The sequence below is a fragment of the Adiantum capillus-veneris genome, chromosome 7 (assembly GCF_014529385.1).
Source record: "Adiantum capillus-veneris isolate H3 chromosome 7, ASM1452938v2, whole genome shotgun sequence".
Lineage (NCBI taxonomy): Eukaryota > Viridiplantae > Streptophyta > Polypodiopsida > Polypodiales > Pteridaceae > Adiantum > Adiantum capillus-veneris.
In genome coordinates this window covers 8,171,185-8,190,331 of record NC_140937.1, presented here as the reverse complement: position 1 = coordinate 8,190,331, position 19,147 = coordinate 8,171,185, and the positions used below count along the sequence as shown (strand labels likewise).

The window sequence follows — 19,147 nt, the reverse complement described above, 5'->3', positions numbered from 1 at the left end:
ACATACGGTATGTATCATCTTTCTTTTGCACTAAAAAAGACTCGAGAAAAAAAGGGAGAGGAGCTAGGCCTCACCATCCCTTTGTCCAAAAATTATTCTTGTACTTGTCCCATGATGTTGAGCTTGGGAAACTCGATAAGGAGGCTTGTTAGGCGGTGAGCTTCCTAGTAGGAGCTCAATTCGATGGTCATCATCTCCTTGTTTTGAAGATAAGTCCATAGGGATATCATCGATGAACACATCTTGGAATCCTTTTAGAAAATTAGACAAGTCTAATTCTTCTTGATTCCTACCATTTACATTTGACAAAATTGGGATTTTTTAGGGACTCTTTAACAAAAACCATGTACGCAAAAACTGGGCTCTTTATTAATTTATCAAAAGCGGGAGGATTTACAAGTGGTATAGTACGACCAAACTCACTAGCATCTATATACATGCTCTTTCCCCTGTAGGTGAAGTAGATTCTCCTTTCAGGAAATTTCATGTTGGCAGCCATGCTGTTGAACCACGGTGCCCCTAGGATAGTATCCTCATGTTGGAGAGGAGAGATGAAAAAGTCTTCTTTGTCGACATAGCTTTGGACATGAAGCCCTCAAATTCCCAATCAAGGGAGTAACAGAGGCTTGCTATCCCTTGAAAGCGATGTTGACCATTACATTATCTCCCATCTCAAAAGCTTGAATGCCCAACTTGGTGGTCAACTCCGTTGATATGAAGTTGTGAGTAGAGCCAGCGTCAAACAAGATGAAGGGATCATGCTCTCCTATCTTTTCCCAAGCATAGGAGAGAGGTGATCCTTTGCAATGAGCATCCTCTTTTGGAGCTTCAATGGTGGAAGCTCTAGGGCATTTCTCTTGGGGCAAGAATGATAGCCATGTCCTTTCTCCCCACACATCAAACATTTATGGTCCTTGCGAAGAGCTTCAAGCTCTTCACGAGAGAGTTTTTTTTTAACCTTTGTAAACTCTCTTCTCCTTGGACCGATTGTTGTTGAATTTCCTTGAGAAGAATTTTGGCCATTGGTTTTCCCCTTCGCATCATTCTTGTCTTTGTTTGTCATGGGCTTGACATTCCATCTAGCCCCTTGTTGGAAATTGATACGCAAAGCCACCATGGTGTAGTGGATTACTTTGGTGATAGAACCAGGCCGTTGAGAGTTGACGTACTCGTCCATCTTTTCAGGTAATCCTGCACAAAATTTTTGCTTTTTCTCGGCAAAGTCTTATCTTTTGAAAGACAGTAGCCTTGAGATGTAAATCCCAAACCTTGTCTACATAATTGTGGATAGATTCATGAGAGAGAAGCTTCAAACTGCGCGATTCGGTAAGGACTTTGTCCTTTGCATCGCTTGCAAGGAATTGCTTCATGATGGAAACTTGTAGAGTTTTCCATGTCTTTGAGGCTTCACCGTTTCCATGAAGGCTAGCCCACCATTGACGGGCCAATTTTTGGAGGTTCATAGATACATGGAGTAGCTTGGAGAACTCCGTGAAGTCCTCCTCTCCTAAGGCCGCATCAAATTTCTAGATGAAGGCCATTACTTTGTTGGTAGCACCAAAGGTGCCATCATAGGTGAGAAAAGAGATACTCTTTCCTCCCTCTTTAAACTTCTTAAGCTTTTGTGACCTTTGCCATGCAGGTTATGAATTGCAATGTCCTCCCCTCTCGTATTCTCTAGGAGAATAGCCATAGCTTTCATCAGAAGAGGGGGAAGGTGAAGAAGAAGGAGAAGAGGGTGGCCTCTTTCTTGCCCTTTTCTTCCTTTGTTTACTCTCTTCCCTTTCAGAGTGACGATGAGAAGGACTATGGGTTGACCCTTTCCTCTTGGGAGGAGTTGGCGATCATCTAGACCGCCATCTTCGTGGAGCCACTTCTTCAGAGGAACTTAGGAATTCATTACTTTCTTATTCTTTGGATTCCTCCTCTATATGGGAGAGAGTCTTCTTTTGAGGGTCTCATCAAGAGGCCTCCTAAGCTCTCTCTCCTCTTGGAGAGGAAGGGAAATCCCATAAGCGCGAAGTTGTTGAGTAACTTCGGCTTGCAAAGCAGGGTTGCCCATAGCTTGCTACAACCTAGTAACAAGATAACTGACAAACATGGGGGCATCATCATTAGCACCTTCATGTGCAAAATCAAAGTTATCAATGTTCATTCTACTCTCTTGGTTATTGTCAACCATGTTAATAAAACTTATGTGTTTATTTAATGTATTCTTTGGTAACCTAAAACATTAGTTGCTACTCCTCTTAGCCTTTGAAAATCAGCACTTAAGTATCTACACCCATGACTCAAATAGGTTTATTATAGAGAGTAGTCACAGTGGGTCTAATATTGCAGAGTTGCCGAGGGATAGCTCCTTTCGGACTTCTTATGGCTCAATAATGGTAAATCCTAGGCAAGTCTAAAAATACCCCATTATTAAGACCAAATCTCCTGAGGTGTGGACCATATCCCACATAGTGGGCTCAACAAAATCGATAATAGATGCAAGTCCCATTTACCCTAATATAATTAGCAAAACCATTAATAGGCTACTTAAGGACCTCTCTTCTTAAGAAAGAAAAAAGAAACCAAATTCTCTGATACCAATGTAATGGAAATGGCCTATGAACTTTGAGAATGGCGGAATTAAGAGAATTAGAGAAAAAAAATTTGTGAGACTACTTTGAGAGCATAGAGGGTGAACTTAATTGACAGTAGCAACATAACCATAGTACTTAGTTAACTTGGCATGAACAATACTTTTGCAAGAGAGAGAGTTTAGAGAACATGACAACAGTTGAGGACCAGATTTATGTGGAGCTGGTCCCCCCTCCAATAGGCATTTGTATTATAGATTCTCCCATCAAGAGAGACTTGGTATAATACAATCTTTTTGTTCCTTGTCACCTAGGTGATGCAATGAAGATGGAAAGCTTCATGCATCATGAGCATAACATAAACTTTGCAAAAAGCATTATCTATCCTAAGCCTCAGTCCCAAGGCCCCAAACACCTTCGAAGGTGGAGAGAATTAGCATGGAATGAGGGTAAGGAAGAGGAAGAAGAAACATTCAGAGGAGAAAGAAATAGTTCCGCACTTATCATCACTCTTCTTGCTAGCATACATAATAGCATAGTAATGGAGATGGAGAAGATGGCAAGCTTAAGAATTGAAGCATGGCTCTTGGTTGGATTTTCATTCCATAGCCAAGAGTGTTGGTGTAGGCTCTCAACTTCTCTACTTGCTTGGAGAAGGAGATGGAGCTCTTGCACTTTGCACTTCACACAATGAGAGTGTGTGTGAGTGTATGTGGGAGATTATACCCCCCAAGCAGCCCCCCTTCTTGCTTTGGTCAACCCCCCCTTGTAGCTTATGTTTGAAGCTCATTGGACCCCTCTAAGCCTAGCCTTGGGACAAGTGTAGCAACCAACAAGGGTAGTCTTGGGACAAGTGTCTCCCTTTCCCCTTTGTGTGACAGGACTTGATTAATGCAAGAACAATTAATGAAATTAACTAATTTATCACTGGACCCCTTGGGGGGCCAACCAATAGGCTTTAGGCACACCATGAGGGCAACATGGGTGGGGGTTGGTATGTGTCCTTGCTGCCTCTTGAGGCTTGGGCTTAGGTACTAGTGTGCAACAAATGGACGAAAGGAACTATTAGGGTAGACAATGCACACATGGTAGTCTCGTCAAGAATAGTTAGGGTAGACGTTGCATACACGATAGTAGCAGTCAAGGGATAGTCACAATGGCACGTGTGGTAGACGATAGTGTTGCCATTGATACAAAAATGAGGAGGTACAATCCATCAGGGCCGAGCCAGTAGTAGGTCGGGGCCACCCGACAAGTGGTGTATGAAGGCAATCAGTGTGTAGGGCTAATGATGTCAGAATTGGTGATAAAATTTCCTCTAAATTTGATTTATTTAGACCAACAAGTCTTTGACTAGACTCAAATGATCCGTTGTCTTTCTTTCTAGTTGACCAAGAAGCTTTGAAAAACTTTGACTAGACTCAAATGATCCGTTGTCTTTCTTTCTAGTTGACCAAGAAGCTTTGAAAAACTTTCATAAAATGTGTTCTCACCCACAAAAATAGCAAAAGGTTCACGCATGCGTGCGCGCTTAAAGATAGAGGGGTGATTAAGTGGGAAAATGACCCGTTAGTGCATAGATTAAGGGCTTTTTTTGAAGCAAAAGTTCAAACACACACTCACACACACTTAAAGATAGCCAAAGGTTCACACACACACACACATACACACACACACACACACACACACACACACACACACACACCTAAAGATAGAGGGGTGATTAAGTGGACAAATGACCTCCTAATGCAGAGATTAAGGGCTTGTTTTGAAGCAAAATTTCAAACACACATACCCACACACACTTAAAGATAGAGGGGTGATTAAGTGGGCAAATGATCTCCTAATGTAGAGATTAAGGGCTCATTTTGATGCCAAAAATAGAGGCCTTTTCGACACCTCAACAGAGTAGCAAAATGATGTGCGGTTTTTAAGCTTTAAGGCTCTATAGAATGCCCTCGAGAAGCACTTTGCACACACATAAGTTGCATAAGGTAGTGGTGACTTCCATAGGCGCTATGATATGGCAAAGTGGGTTGAAAATGAACAAAAAATGCACACTAATTGAAAAATCACACACACACACACACACACACAGACATAAGAAATTATTAAGTGCCACTAATCAAAATGTCTGTTAGTCAAGAAGGGTAGTGTCTTATTGGTATTTCCAAGAGCGTGCCCAAACTTAATCAATGACTATAGTGATTAGAGAAAGAGAAAAACGGTCTTGATGGCAATCAGGAGAGGCTAATTACCGAGAAGGCTTTGATACCACTTGTGAGGTTTAGTAGCAGAAGCGTGTTTCCTTATCACTAATGGTCTAGCATCAAGGTATGGTGGATGGATCCTTAGCTAAAACCATGGTGCTAGGGTTAGGATTAGAGTGATTAAGATTAGGGTTAGGCTAGAGCTAAGAGCAAGATCATTAAGGTAGAATATAGACCGAGATTACTCTTATACCAAATGTGAGTCGATGTCGTGAAAAGTAATCTTAGGTACCCAAGATTACTGTTTGTACCCGAGATTACTTTTTACGATGCCGACAAGATCTATGGCGTTCACTGTAATGCTCTCACTGTGAATCCCATGCCCCCATGCCCGTGTCATAGAGTCCCCCCCCCTCCGCCGCTTTGATTCTGCACATGCGACAGGGCGTGGATACGCTTTTTGCAGCTTACAAATAGACGGATCAAACGAAATGGAGCCATTTTGAGTGCAACACAGCCTATTCGGCCACCATGTTCATTCCCGCTGAACAAACGTTCGGGGCTCCGGATGCCGCCAATCACATCCGGCCGATTTCAAAAACTTCGAGTTAAGTAATATGACTCTGAGGGACGTTGGCTTGATGTGACATAGCATCCTCGTAGTTGAGGAGCCTGTCCCGTTAGAATTCAAACTCTCTTCAGCCCACGAGCTCACCCTTGGGCGCTGGTCAGAGGGAGAGGGAAAGGCCTGCTCACGAACGTCTCCGTTCCCCACTTGCCCTTCTAATTGCACAGCACTCCTTGCGCAGCCCCACACCCTGTGCGCCATCTCTCCTCTAGATCTACGATGCTGCTACAATTCGTGAGCTCATATTGTTTGAAGCGATTGGAAGTATGTGATCCTCGAATTTCATGCATATTTAGACCTTTGCCGCTGTGAGCTCCCTCTTAATTCTTGCACCATTAATTGTCTCTGCCAGGTTGCTGTTTTGCATCTACGCAAATCAGCTGAGCTGTCGGTGCATCCCAGCGAAGGACTTTAAGTCTCCAGGTTACATGCGTTCTCTCTCAATTCTCTTCCTGCGCCGTTTCATTTCTAAAATCCGGATTCTAGTATGGTGATTGTGCGGATTGTGTGCGTTGTATGGTGATTACCGATCAAGGCACAGGATTCTGAAGGGGTTCTACAATGGCTAGGGATGAGGTTAATGACCCAGGGAGAATGAGACAGTGATATGCTCACACATTGGGGACGAGAATGCACTTATGAGCACCTGGTTAGGGACGATGGGAGATACACATGGTGACTCAATCATGGCTGCTATGTCCCTTTAGGGATGACCATAGCTTTCCATGCCGCGGGGCATTGAGGCAGTGTATATAAGCTTGACATCGTGGGAAGAAGCTCCTAGTCGGTTGAGCAAAATAGAAAACGTGTATCTCACACAGAGTCGAACCTCGCAGACTGCATCTCTACCACTGTGCAGCACGCATGTACGTGCTTGCACAAAGCAAGCAGCTGATTATAGCTTTAAGCCACATGTTGGTGTCTCCAGAAACTACGTGATCGACTGTGCCGATCACACCTCCACCTACACAAGGGGCGACCAACCCGATACTTAATCGTTGTCGCTTCGCTAGGGTGAAAGGAAACTAGAGTTTCTTTTTCTACACCATTAGGTAGACGTGTCTAGCTCCAAGCTAGACGTGCGTGGTGTGCAAGTGGTTTTCTTTTGCTTCACGCAACCATGTGTCTTCAACTCCCAGCCACATGCCTCTACCTCTTAGCTAGCCAGACACCCCACAGGGGGAAAGGCCACTAGAGTTCCCTCCACCATCAGGTAGGTGTGTCTAGCTCCAATCTAGATGCCCGTGGTGTGCAAGCGGCTTTCCTTTGATTCACATAGCCATGTGTCTTTTGCTCCCAACCACGTGCCTCTACCTGTTACCATGACACTTGTGGCTTCGCTCTCTACTAGGTGTCTAGCTCTCAGGAACCTGCTACTTCTCTTTGAGAGGTCATCATGGCTTTTATGTGACTATAGGGATAACCCATAGTTTTCCTCTAACCCAAATGTTCGTCTCCTCTTATATCCCCTACCATTCCATGGGACATCATCGTAATGTGGCCGATACTCATTCATCGCTTAATAGTCGACTATCAATCATCCATAGCCTCTTTTTTACTTATTTGTCCAAGTTTTCACTTTCGAAATTGGATAAATTTGGGCTAGCTAGCCAATGGGTAGGTCACTTCTTGCACTACTTTCCAGGTCACTTTTTTGGTGGTCTGGTAGCTTGGACACTCATATCATAAGATACTTACATTCTTCCTTCAAATGTTTGCACACATGCACAACAATAAGACAACTTCTTTGAGAGCTTGAGGTGTTAGGTTTGAGGCTTGTGTGTTGAGCATAACTTTTTTAGCCAATTGTTGGTTCTCAATTGTACGATTGGTAACAGGCTTGGGCTACTTTGCCATACAATAACAAGAAGCCCAATATTCAAGTTAAATCATCTCCACATGAAATGTTCATGCCTATGGTAGCCATGTTAGGGTTTAGGCCAGCTGGCCGGCCATCCATCTCTAGCTCACTAACCCTTCATTTCTCTTATACAAAAGTAATAAAGAGACACACACAAAAGGCTTCTTCTTGATGTTGTGTGTTTTCCCCAAATAGCTCTCCTCTCCTCTTCTCCTTCCCTCTTCCTACGAACTCTATGCAAAATTTTTCTATATGCGAACTATATGCCTAACACAGATCTGATAATGAACGCACATCATACATTGTTTTGGGAAAATTCCAATTACAAACTTTTTCTACCTTTACAAGATCAACTTGATACCATCTACAAAAATGGTATAACCCAGATAGTGACCTCAACTAGAAAAAATGATGGCTTCTTAGCTGCAATATACAACCGACACTCATTTAAACGGGCTAAAACCTTCTCTACATCACGTTCATGGCGTTCCCATGATGTAGACAAAATGAGAAAGTCATTCAAAAAAATAAACACACATATGACGATCATATCACCAAAACGACCTACCATGAGATGGGTGAAAACACCCACAGTACCTGTCAATCCAAAAGGCATAACAACATACTCCCATTGCCCTCACTCGATACAGAAGACAATTTTGTATTTGTCTCCCTTGATTATCCTTATCTAATGGTATCCACTCTTGAGATTGACTTTGTTGAGAACCTTAGCTTCATTGAGTCTATGGAGGATATACTCAATGTGAGGCATTAGAAACTTGTTCTTGACTATCATCTTGTTGAGAGCGCCCTCTAATCTACACACAAATGAGAAGACCCATCTTTCTTGTAGACAAACAAATAGGAGCAACAAAAGGACTTACACTAGGGCGTATGAATCCCCTGGCCACTAACTTAGTGAGTTGTCGTCCTAACTCTTCTTCTTGAGACTTGTTCAAGCGGTAGGGAGCCTTGCTGATGGGTTGTGCTCCTTCCATGAGTTCAATGCAAGGTGATGAGTCACTAGAGTGGCATTAATGATTGCCGCTTAAGCTCCTTATCGTAGCTCACGCTTAACATGTACATGAGAGATTAGAGATAAAGGATGGAGGCCTTGCTCACCGTGAATGACCACGGGAGAGGCACCTTTTGTGAAAGAGTAAGTGCGTTTTCTTCCAATCAATTTGTGGATTGTGCTCACGAAACCACTTAATGCCGAGAATCATATCACATCCTGAGAGAGGGGAAACAACAAACTTGCGGTGAAAAGATACTTGTTGAACAGAACTGACACACTAGGACATTCCTGCGTGATTAAAGAGCTCATGCCAGGGGCGAATCTAGACACCTTGATAGGAGTTGTTGGAGTAGCTTCTAAGTAGGCCGTCTTCACAAGAGGGCCCGCTTCATAAGAGAATCACTAATAATAAGACCACAATAAGTTGACCATTCACATGACCATAACACTTACGAGAGACTCATCATGATGCTCATTAGAAACTTGGGACGTACAAGGCACTAGTAGAAGATGTGGATTCTTTCCTAGGTCACATGAAAAGAGGTTGTCCTAAGGAAGCTCTAGTACTAGACTAACTGCAACGAGAATGGTCAGCTAGTGACTTGGACCACACAATCCACTCTGAAGCTTCTCATTGACCATGGGGGGATAACTTCTATTTCCTACAGTTTGGGACCTCAGTCAATTCTGAATTGCAGCTGTATTAACTTCCAAATTGTGGCGGAAGTGGAGCAGGTATTGATTGCAAGAAAGAGTACACTAGAGAGTGTGAAAAACACACTAAATGTACCCCAAGTGCAACTACAAGAGAAAAGTCAAAGCACGTGGAAGATAGAGAGAACATCCTCAGCTGCAGTAGTGCTTTAAGGGCAATTGAATGAGATTCAAACATTGAAAGATAGCATGGAGGGAGGAGCATCGGATTCTGAGGTGATGGTAATCGACACAAAGATCTATCAATGCATCGTGTATTAAAATTAAACCTTGCATTTAGGTCTTTAAGTGAAATGTAAGTACCTTGTGAACTTTTTGGGTAGTTCATAGAGTTTTAGGATAGTAACTGACAAGTACAACTCTCAATATTCAGCACTTGACTCTAATTATGTTTTACATGGTACTTTCCACAAGTGCCGATGGTGTCTTTTTGGTACTTAACAAGGTAGAAGAAGATAGAACTACTTAAAGTTCACTATTTAACAATGATTAAATATGTCACGGTACTTTATATAAGTACCAATGGAGCTATATGGGTGATTCACAGAGCCTAGGGATGGTAGAAACGAGGTACAACTCTCAAATTCCACCATGTGATTGTGTTTGTATCCACCACGATACTTTTTGTAGCTACCAATGAGGCACTGTTGGTGCTTCATAGAGCTTATAAATGGTAGCAAATAGGTAGAATTTTTAAAATCACCATTTGACTATGATTGAGTAGATCATGGTACTTTTTGTAACTACCAATGCAAGTTTATTGACTAGTGGTTCACAAAGCTTAGTGATGGTGATGGAAATCACAAAGTCCACCAGAAGACTAGGATTAAAGGTATGTAGCTTTTTTATAAGGTAGTTCAAATTTAAGGTACAACTAGGAGTACCCACATAGGCACTTTGTACATATTCTTGTACTATTTGGTAGATTTTGTAGTACCTATCATAGGTACATTGAAAAAATATTTGCCTTTATCTTTCAAAGTATCGAGTTTTACAAGATGGCGAGCGAGTTTTTTTGAGCAATGAGAAAAACAAGCGAGCTTCTCAATAAAGTTAACTTGTGAACTATAGAGACTTTTAAACAATATTTTCGGGAACCACAACCAATTGTAGGACTACATGATTACATTCCATAATGGTTTTAGTATTTAATTCCTACGTGTATGAAACATACAATTTCAATTGGCTGATAAAACACATAGAGTTTCCTTCACTTAAACTACGCTGATTTTTTTAATGAATGTATAAAACTTAATCCAACTCATCTAAATACTAGCTACATACTGGCTCAATATTTAAAAACCTCAATAGTATCAAATATACCCTCTCCCCTCCCCCCCTGGTGGCCCCTTCTTTCTTGTTCATCTCGCGCCTATGCCTTACTACAACACCTTCATTACCTTCTTCTAGGCCACATCACCAGTACTCTAGACCTAGGTACAATAAGGATATGATTATGTCACTAACTCCCTCATTCTAACGGTGATTTTGATTAGAGGTTGTGGCTCCTTTGTGCTTACAAAGAAGGTTGGATGGCTCCTATTGTTATCTCTCAGCTCACAACTACATTTTGCCGTCAAGTCTTGCCTGTAAAGAAGCTGGTTGTATGTCTATTTCCAGGAAATCGTTATCTCTCAGCTCGCAACAACATTTTGTCATCCATTACTCATATGCCCTCAATCTCTCCCCTTCCCCCCTTAGAACCCTCAGTCTACTCATCAATCAATAAGACCACAAGATCCTCAATCTTTGTCTTTTTTAGACCTTGAAGGTGATATGTGGAGGCAGTCCCGTCTGGACTGAGAGAGTTGCATGGGCTGGCCAAAAGCACTACCTAGGGCTCTTGGCACAGGGCTTGAAGCCGAGCCAAACACACACCCGAGAGAGAGAGAGAGAGAGAGAGAGAGAGAGAGAGAGAGAGAGAGAGAGAGAGAGAGAGAGAGAGAGAGAGAGAGAGAGAGAGAGAGACTCGTACATTTCTTGCATGGATTTATAAAGTGCCAGTGCCACATGAAAATGGATCTAAATACATTTTGTTCCAGTAAGAAGTGAGAGGATCTAGACATATTTCATTCATGAAAACATTTTTCTAGAGATCATATATACACAACAAACTAATAAAAGCTATGTAATGTGTACCTTTGAAGATTCAATTTTTTTTGAAATAAACTCGTCCTTACTAGGCCTTCCTATGACCTTCATGAAACTAGTCCACGCCGACGCAAATTGATTCCAGCATGGGAGTCGCGCCACTATCGTCAACAACGGATCCAGACATTGCAGCTCTCCGAAGCCTACATAACCAACTCAAATTATAGTTTTAACATCTTGTATATCAATCTTCTTTGAGAAGCTACAACGTTTTTTTAATCTTTGAAGAAATCTAATCTCACAATCTAGCGTATTTTGGGAATTTTTGAAATTTTAAGGGTATTTTGGGAATTTCCATGAATTAGAGGGTATTTTGATAATTTTTCCAAAATATAAGTGGGCATGAGAGAACTTGCTCGACCGGCGCGGACTGGTTTCGAGAGGTTCCAACGGGTATTTTAATAACGTTTCCAAAATACAAGGGGGCAAGAGAAACTTGCTTGAACCAGTCCGTGCCGTCCTCGTGGACTGGTTTTGAGAGGTTCCAGCGGTTGTGGCCGTGGGTGAAGCCTAGCTCGAGAGCGTGGGATTCTGCACTTGCGTATCTAGGTTGGGTTCTAGGAGACTGGCAGCACATGTTTCATGGACGAAGAAGCCATGATGATCTAGAAGAGAAGAAAGCCGTCAAGGCCCCATGGCCGAGGATTTCTTGAAAAAATACAAAGCACAAACAAGTTGGCCTCAAACCATCTCTCTTCGATGACTTGGCAGAGAGCATGTCGCACGTCGGCTACCCACGTCCATTGCCTCACAAACTTCATCATTATGTGGCTTGTACTTAGCGCTTAGCTGAAAGAAGCGTCTTACAAAACAAGGCAAAGCAAGCCGAGGGGATTGTTGCCAAAGAACCATAGGAAATGACAACAAAATTGAGAATAAAACCAATGCGAAAACACGTGAATGGAAAAAGGGAGGCTATGACAAGCATTGATTTGATCCATTGTTTGCCTGCAAGACACAAACACCCACTTCTTGGTATCTCAAAGGTAATGCTTCTTCCCAGATTAGTCAAATTTTGAACATCTACACAAGATGTATGTGCATATAATATCTATGTCCAAAGCAAAATTGAGTTTTATGTTTTAAATGCATCATAAATTGATTATTTATTTGCAATGTCTTCAATTAGATAGATATATAGATTTAATTATCGTCGAGGAAGGTCAGATATGACCCATGGGACCAAAACAAAACATTACATCAATTCTGTGAGATGAAGGCGTTAGATACATATCAGTTAGGGATTGAGGGTCCATCAAGGGGTAGAAGGAAGAAGGGAAAGAACAAGAAACAAAATCTAGGGGGGGTCAGGTTAAGGGGGAGCTGGCTTGGAAGTTCTAAACCTTGGAAGATGGCTTTACCGGCACGGTAGGCTACCCATTTACCTTGTTTACGGGCTTCATGCATCTTCTTGAGATCGCTTGCTTTAAGCTTGAGTTGATTTTTGGTCAGTTCCTCGATGATCCAAAGTTTTATCCTCTTGAGGTGGTATGATTGTCGTAGTAGGATCATCCGTTCTTCTTTTTTCTTAAAAGTGAGGATGCATTGACCAATGGACACACTTTTACGCGTGTCGTTGATCCATGAGATAATATCGGGCTTGATGTGAATTGGTTAAAGAATGTCATTGATCTTGGGGATAGCTTCTTCAAGTGTGTCCTCCTCGGTGCACCATGGTGGGGAGAGCCCTCCAATCCTGATCTTGAGAGCAAGGGATTCTTGCAACCTACATTCTTGTAAGGTTGTTTGTATTTCATTGTCGATCTTTTTATCTGCGGTCTCATGAGCTTCTTTCTGAGATGCCTTGACAATCTCATTGAGAGAAGCTTCGACTTCATGTGTCTTTGCTAGCAGAATGCTGTTCTCCTTTGGTTTCATCTCCTCAAGCTTACTCAAGCGCTGTTTGAGTTCAACATTCTCCAAAATAAGCCTCTAGGGCCGTGATTCTTGCGTCTTGGCGAGTGGCGGGGCCCTTCTTAGGTGCAGTTGCCATCGCAAGAAAACTCTTGCGTGTGTTGGTCATTGGTGTGTTGAAGGAGGACATCGTATCTACTTGAATATTTTATGTAGGCAGGCCCGCACAAGGCTCGCGAGCTTGTACATGCTGCGACTATGGGAAGCAAGGTCAAGACTCTTTGATGAGTCTGAAAGAAATAAGCAGGATCGGGATAATTCGATGAGGGAGATGGGGACAAAGATTGGTGGTAGTTGGTTATGATTGATTGCTTTGAGTTATATAGGGTGATTTAAATAGAATGCAAGAAGGTGTGATCTATAGGGGTGTTCACATAGAAGAATAAATTTTTGGTTTTCTTGATAGTTTTACTCCACGAGTCTGCATCAAGTGTAATAAATTCTAGAAACCATCACAAAAATGAAAAGTGTATTATATCTCAGTCTTGAGCCAATATTAAAATGCAAGTGTAAGAGTTGATATCCCTACTTGCATAGTGCTCTTTTCCCTCATCAACTAGGTGTTTGCCAATAGTCTCATGTCTCCAAGATGTCTAAAATGGGCCGTGGAAGTGGGGTGGGCTTGTTCAACACTATGCGTCCTGGATGAAACATTCAAGATCTGTGCATGTGGTTTAGATGTTGTAGCTTTCAGAGTAGTGTGCGTGTATACACTAGCATGTGGCGATGCATATCATGCGTTGTAGAGTATTTCATAATCGACCAAGTCGATGCTTGTGTATACTGGTTGGTTTTTTATTCTATATGTCTGTTGAGATTAATAGAGTTTGTTAAGAATGCAAGAAACTTTTTCTGATTGCATAAGCTAGAACTTCTGTGGTGTAGTTGCATGTTCCAATTATATACCATATGTGGAAACATAACCAGTTGAGGTGTCAAAGCTGAATGTTGATGCAACTCCGAACGCCCACACCATGGACACAAACATGCAATTTGATCTTTAGTCAACTCCAAATGGTAGGGAAGGCTCATCCTTGGCAAGTGACAAAACTTTGGCTTGCGAGGAAGGCTCGCATGTGACAATTGACAAAACACTAGCTACTGAGGTGGATCCCACTGAACAGACAGAAGGTGAACCAGAACCAAAGGAAACTGAACCAATGGAAGATGTTGATGTTAAGATGAAAGATTCTGTAGCACAAGAGCGGTGCAACACATAATTCAATGTGATGAAGATCTAGATTCCCTTATCTTCCTTAGTGATATGGTGAAGAAGTCAAAAAAGAAAAAGAAACATGTTGATGGTAAGTTGTTTTGGCTACAAGACTTGGCTCCCTACAAGCATTGAATGATTTTTATTGATGCACTACTGTATGGTGCAGCTGAATAGTCAAAAAAGATGCGAGTATCAGAGATGAACCACTCACAACAGCAATCTAAAGAGGCTAAGGACAAGAATGATGGTGAGACCTCCTTTACTCATGGCTTGTTCAGGAAAAGTATCTAAATGCGTAGAGGAAGTTTGTGTGGTCAACTTCATTGATAGTTTCATCTCTATAGCTCATGCTCATGCTCATCAGCATGTAAGTCACTTGGGTTTTGGTTTTAGACGGGGATGAAAAAGCGGCGAGCGAGGAAGTTCGAAAGCCACCACCTCTTATAAAGAAGTGCTCTCAAAAAATACTCCCCTTCAACATCCCAATAGTATTTCTCATCATCCAAATCCTCGTGTTTGCAAGAAACTGTAACAATGAAGACACATCGTGTCTTAACTCTCTTGTACTGACAAAAATCTTTGATTCTTGCTTTTCAAATAAAAATGAGAATTTTATGTTGGCCTTCATTTCTTTGTCTCTCAGTTTATTGCAATTGTCACTCTTGTTTTGACTAAAAAAAATGCTTAGTTTATTCGTTTTCAATGTAAAAGCACGTCTTTACAGAGATATCAAACAAAAAGGAGACTCTCAAATTGCATGTCAAAGAAATAATAATCATCAGAGATCCACTGTCATATATTCCAAAAAAAACCATCATATCGCTACCATTTGATATCTCCTCAAGACCAACATTTGTGCTTGATTTTAACGGTGTGCTTTGTGCTTCATGGATTGAAGATCCTAATAACAAAATCCTCTCATACCAAGCTCTAGGTGCTTGCTTCAACCCATACAATGCTTTCTTAGCCTGCATACAAGGTCACATAGCCTCATATTTGCATAACCTTATGGATGCTCCATATATATAGTTTTCTCCAAGTTTTCTTTCAAAAATGCATTCCTTTCGTCCATTTTCTTCAACATATGAGCAGGCGAGAGGCCTCTTTTGGAAGTCTCACAAGGAGGCTTCCTAGGTACTCTCTCTTCTTGGTGGGGAGTTTAGAGAATCCCATGAGCACGTAGCTGCAGTTGCATTGCACTTTGGAGGGATGAATTGCCCATGGCTTGTTGAAGCCTAGAAACAAGGTAGTTAACAAGCACAGGGGCATCATTAGTAGCCTGCTCATTAGCAAAATCAAAGCTATCAATATTAATTTCACTCTCTTTACTATTGTTAGCCATTCTAACAACTTTTAGGTGTAAAAGTTTCTAGGTGTACTTTGACACTTCAAGCCCTTGTTGCTACTCCTCTTAACCCCTTTAGAAAAAGCTCAAATATCATTAATTGCAAGGAATAGAAGAGAGGGTCTTTCAAAACCAAAACAGTACCGGCTCTTGTCAAGCTTCTAATAGCTCAATAGTGGTTAATCTGTAGGCAATAGGAATCCACTATTAAGATCATAGCTCTCGACGATGATACCCCATTATCTGCACGGAGCAGACGCACTGCAAGGCTAAAAATCCCTATTCTACTTACTCAATTGCAATTAATAACACCAACCATTTATAGTTAGCTTGAGGACCTCCCTTCTTGAGCAAGAAAAGAGAAACCTTGTGCTCTGATACCAATGTGACATTTAATGGTCTAGTAACTTGTGCGTAGTGGAAAATAACATAGACATAATGAGGATTTCACTAAAATAGATTCCTAATGAGCATAGCAAGACTGCTTGGATGGAGAGAGCAACAAAAGCATACCACCTAGTTAGATAGGCATGACCAATACTTCAAAAAGAGAGAGAACTTAAGCTATTGACAATAGTTGAGGACCGGATTTACAAGGAGCCGCCCCCCCCTCCAAAGGCTTTGTATTATAGGTTTCTCCCCATCAAGTGAGACATTTTACAAAACAATACTTGGTGTTTCTTCCATAACTTCCTGGTGCAATGAAGATGGAAGCTTCAAGCACCAAGCTCACACTTATAAAACACAACATCAATTCCCTTACGGTGTCAGACCCAAGACCTCACACACCTTCCATAACATTTAATGGTCTAGTAACTTGTGTAGTGGAAAATAGCATGAACATAGTGAGCATTTCATTAGAATAGCTTCCTAAGGAAAATAACAAGAGTGCTTGGGTGGAGAGAGCAACAAAAAGTATAACACCTAGTTAGATAGCATGAACAATACATCAAAAGAGAGAGAAATTAAGCAATTGACAATAGTTGAGGACCGGATTTGCATGGAGCCGGTCCCTTCTCCAAAAGGCTTTGTATTATGGTTTCTCCCATCAAGAGAGACATTACACAATACAATTCTTTGTGTTCCTTCAATAATTGCTAGTGCAATGAAGATGGAAACTTCATGCACTAAGCAAAACACTTATCAAACACAACATCAATTCCCTCACGGTCTCAGACCCAAGACCTCACAAACCTTCGAAGATGGTGAGAGCTAGCGGGGTATGAGAGTAGATTGAGAGGAAGAAAGAGTATTCTTACGCGAAAGATGTACATCTCCTCACATAATCACTCATATTAGCATAGCTTAGCTTAGTAATTAGCATGGTAGAGGAGATGAGCATGCATTGAAGCTTGGCTCTTGGTTGGATTTGCATCACAAAGCCAAGAGTTGTTGGTGTAGGCATCTCTTCTCACAAGCTTGGAGTAGGTGGTAGGCTTTCCATTAAAGCTTGAGATGGAGAGAGAGTCTTCTTTGCTTCACACATGAGATTGTATGAGTGTGTGTGTGTGATAATGCCTTGCAAACATCAGCTCCCTCTCTCTCTTGGTCGACCCCCCTTTCTATTTGCTCATTCTCACACCTCATTGGACCTCCACATGCCTAGCCAATGGAAATTAAGCAGCATAAGTGATATTCTTCTGACATGTGTCCCCCTTTTCCCTTTTGTGAGAGATTTAGGTAATTACTTAATTCAACTAAACTCTCATTGGACCCCTTTGCCTCCTTGCCAATAGGAATCAGGCAAGCCATTGGGCTGTTGAATGCTCATTGGACCCCTTTGGGAGACTGTCCAATAGTCTTCTAGAGAGCTTAATTCTTATTGGTCTTTTAAGTGTTTTTAAATTAATTAAACTAGATTTACTCTAGCTTAATTCTCATTGGTCCACCTCCAAGGCCATCCAATAGGAACTGAGTACACCATGTGGCATCTTGGCTAGGGAACTGACATGTGTCCATCATTCCCTTTGTGTAAAGGGAGCTCGTGTGTGTGTGAGTTTCTCTCTCATCTCCTATTTCTAGGGCTCACCCCCTCCTATGTAGGGATGGTTGAAGACTTTTGGGACACACACAAAGCATCCAATTTCCCTAGGCTTTTGACTTCTGGACAGAACCTTTGAATTTTGGAACCTTAGCATTTTGAATGTCTTAATGGGTTGAAACTTAGGGTCTTTTAAGCCCATTGGTGTACATTGCTCTTTTACAGATGGTCCCCCCTTTTGGATCCCTATTGTGGCCGGTCTACTAGCTTAACTAATATTCTAGTTGTTTCTCCACTGGGACTTCCCCATATTAAATGATTAGTTTAACATGAGAAAATCATTTAGGAGAATTAGATATTGATTATTATGACATTACCTCTCTCTTGAAATCATAGTCGTCCTCGACTATGGGGTAGAGAAGATAAAGCATATTCATTAGTCCTTTTTCCTAGCGGGTAGAGGATCCCTATGTTACCCTACGACATCGTTCCAAAATGGATGCCTAGTCCATTTGGTACTTGAGAGTCTAAGTAGCCGCAAGCATGTATGCACATTAGTCCTATCAATCTTCCATAGTAGAGTGACAAGCTCTACTTGGTGTTTGGGAGACGTTGTCTCCACAAAATTGATCTAAGCATGCATACTACTTCATTTTTGTGCACCATAAAGAAAAAGAGAGTCATATAAGACAAAAAATTTGTTCATTTTTAACATTTGTACATTTGCTTACTCTAGGGAAGCATTGTAAGCATTGACAAGGTTTAGGTTATCCTTTAATTGTATGCTTTGCATCCATCTAGAATCTTCAAAATCATAATTCTTAAACTTAATAAGATATCGTTGGATAGTCTTACCGCCTCTTAGTACCTTGTCTTCATGTCAGAGAATGGACTCGGGCTGCAGCACCTCCTTTTGGTCCTCGATCTTCCGTGGGTCTTCAATAGTTGGTTCTTGAGGTGGCTCTCCTTTGTAAGGCTTTAGTAGGCTCACATGGAAAGCATTGTGTATGAGCCAATGGTTGGGCAACTTGAGTTGATAGGCCATCTCATTGATTGGCCTAAGAATTTGAAAGGGACCATAGTACCTTTTTGCTAACTAAGCATAGTACTTTTGGTGTCCCGTAGGATTCTTGCCCGTCGTGTGCCTTACTCGAGCCTGGGAAATTTGAGTAAGACCCAATCATTTTCTTTAAAGGCTTGGGCTCTTCTGTGCTTGTCAACAACAGTAGCCTTTTGCCTTTGCTGTGAGATAGAGATAGCATCCTTAATATTTTGGAAAGATTCTTGTAGGTCTTGGCTATACTCATCTGCAACAACGAAGATCTTCCCGTGTACCTTAAGTAGCAAGGGACTTTTTGATCTTTGCTCAATTACCTCAAAAGGTGCTTTTGCCGTGGAAATATGTACAGTGTTATTGTAGGCATACTCGACTAAGGGGAAGTACTTTTCCCATTGGGATCTTTGATCTACTTTGTTACATAGGCTTTTAGTAGATCGAGAATTGGGTGAAAGCATGTTAACGTGTTG

At 41.6% G+C, this 19,147-nt stretch overlaps 1 long non-coding RNA gene and 1 pseudogene across 1 annotated transcript in view; one reads left to right on the top strand and one right to left on the bottom strand.

The window, feature by feature from the left end:
* Positions 1 to 5,237: 5,237 nt before the first annotated feature.
* Positions 5,238 to 19,147, top strand: part of LOC147453405 (uncharacterized) — a 108,250-nt gene continuing 94,340 nt past the window's right edge. Inside the window, exons 1-2 of the long non-coding RNA XR_015188742.1 lie at positions 5,238 to 5,684; positions 5,773 to 5,843. This is a non-coding gene — a long non-coding RNA (uncharacterized LOC147453405). The remainder of the gene's footprint in view (positions 5,685 to 5,772; positions 5,844 to 19,147) is intronic.
* On the bottom strand, positions 12,524 to 14,376 carry LOC147453406 (uncharacterized; annotated as a pseudogene).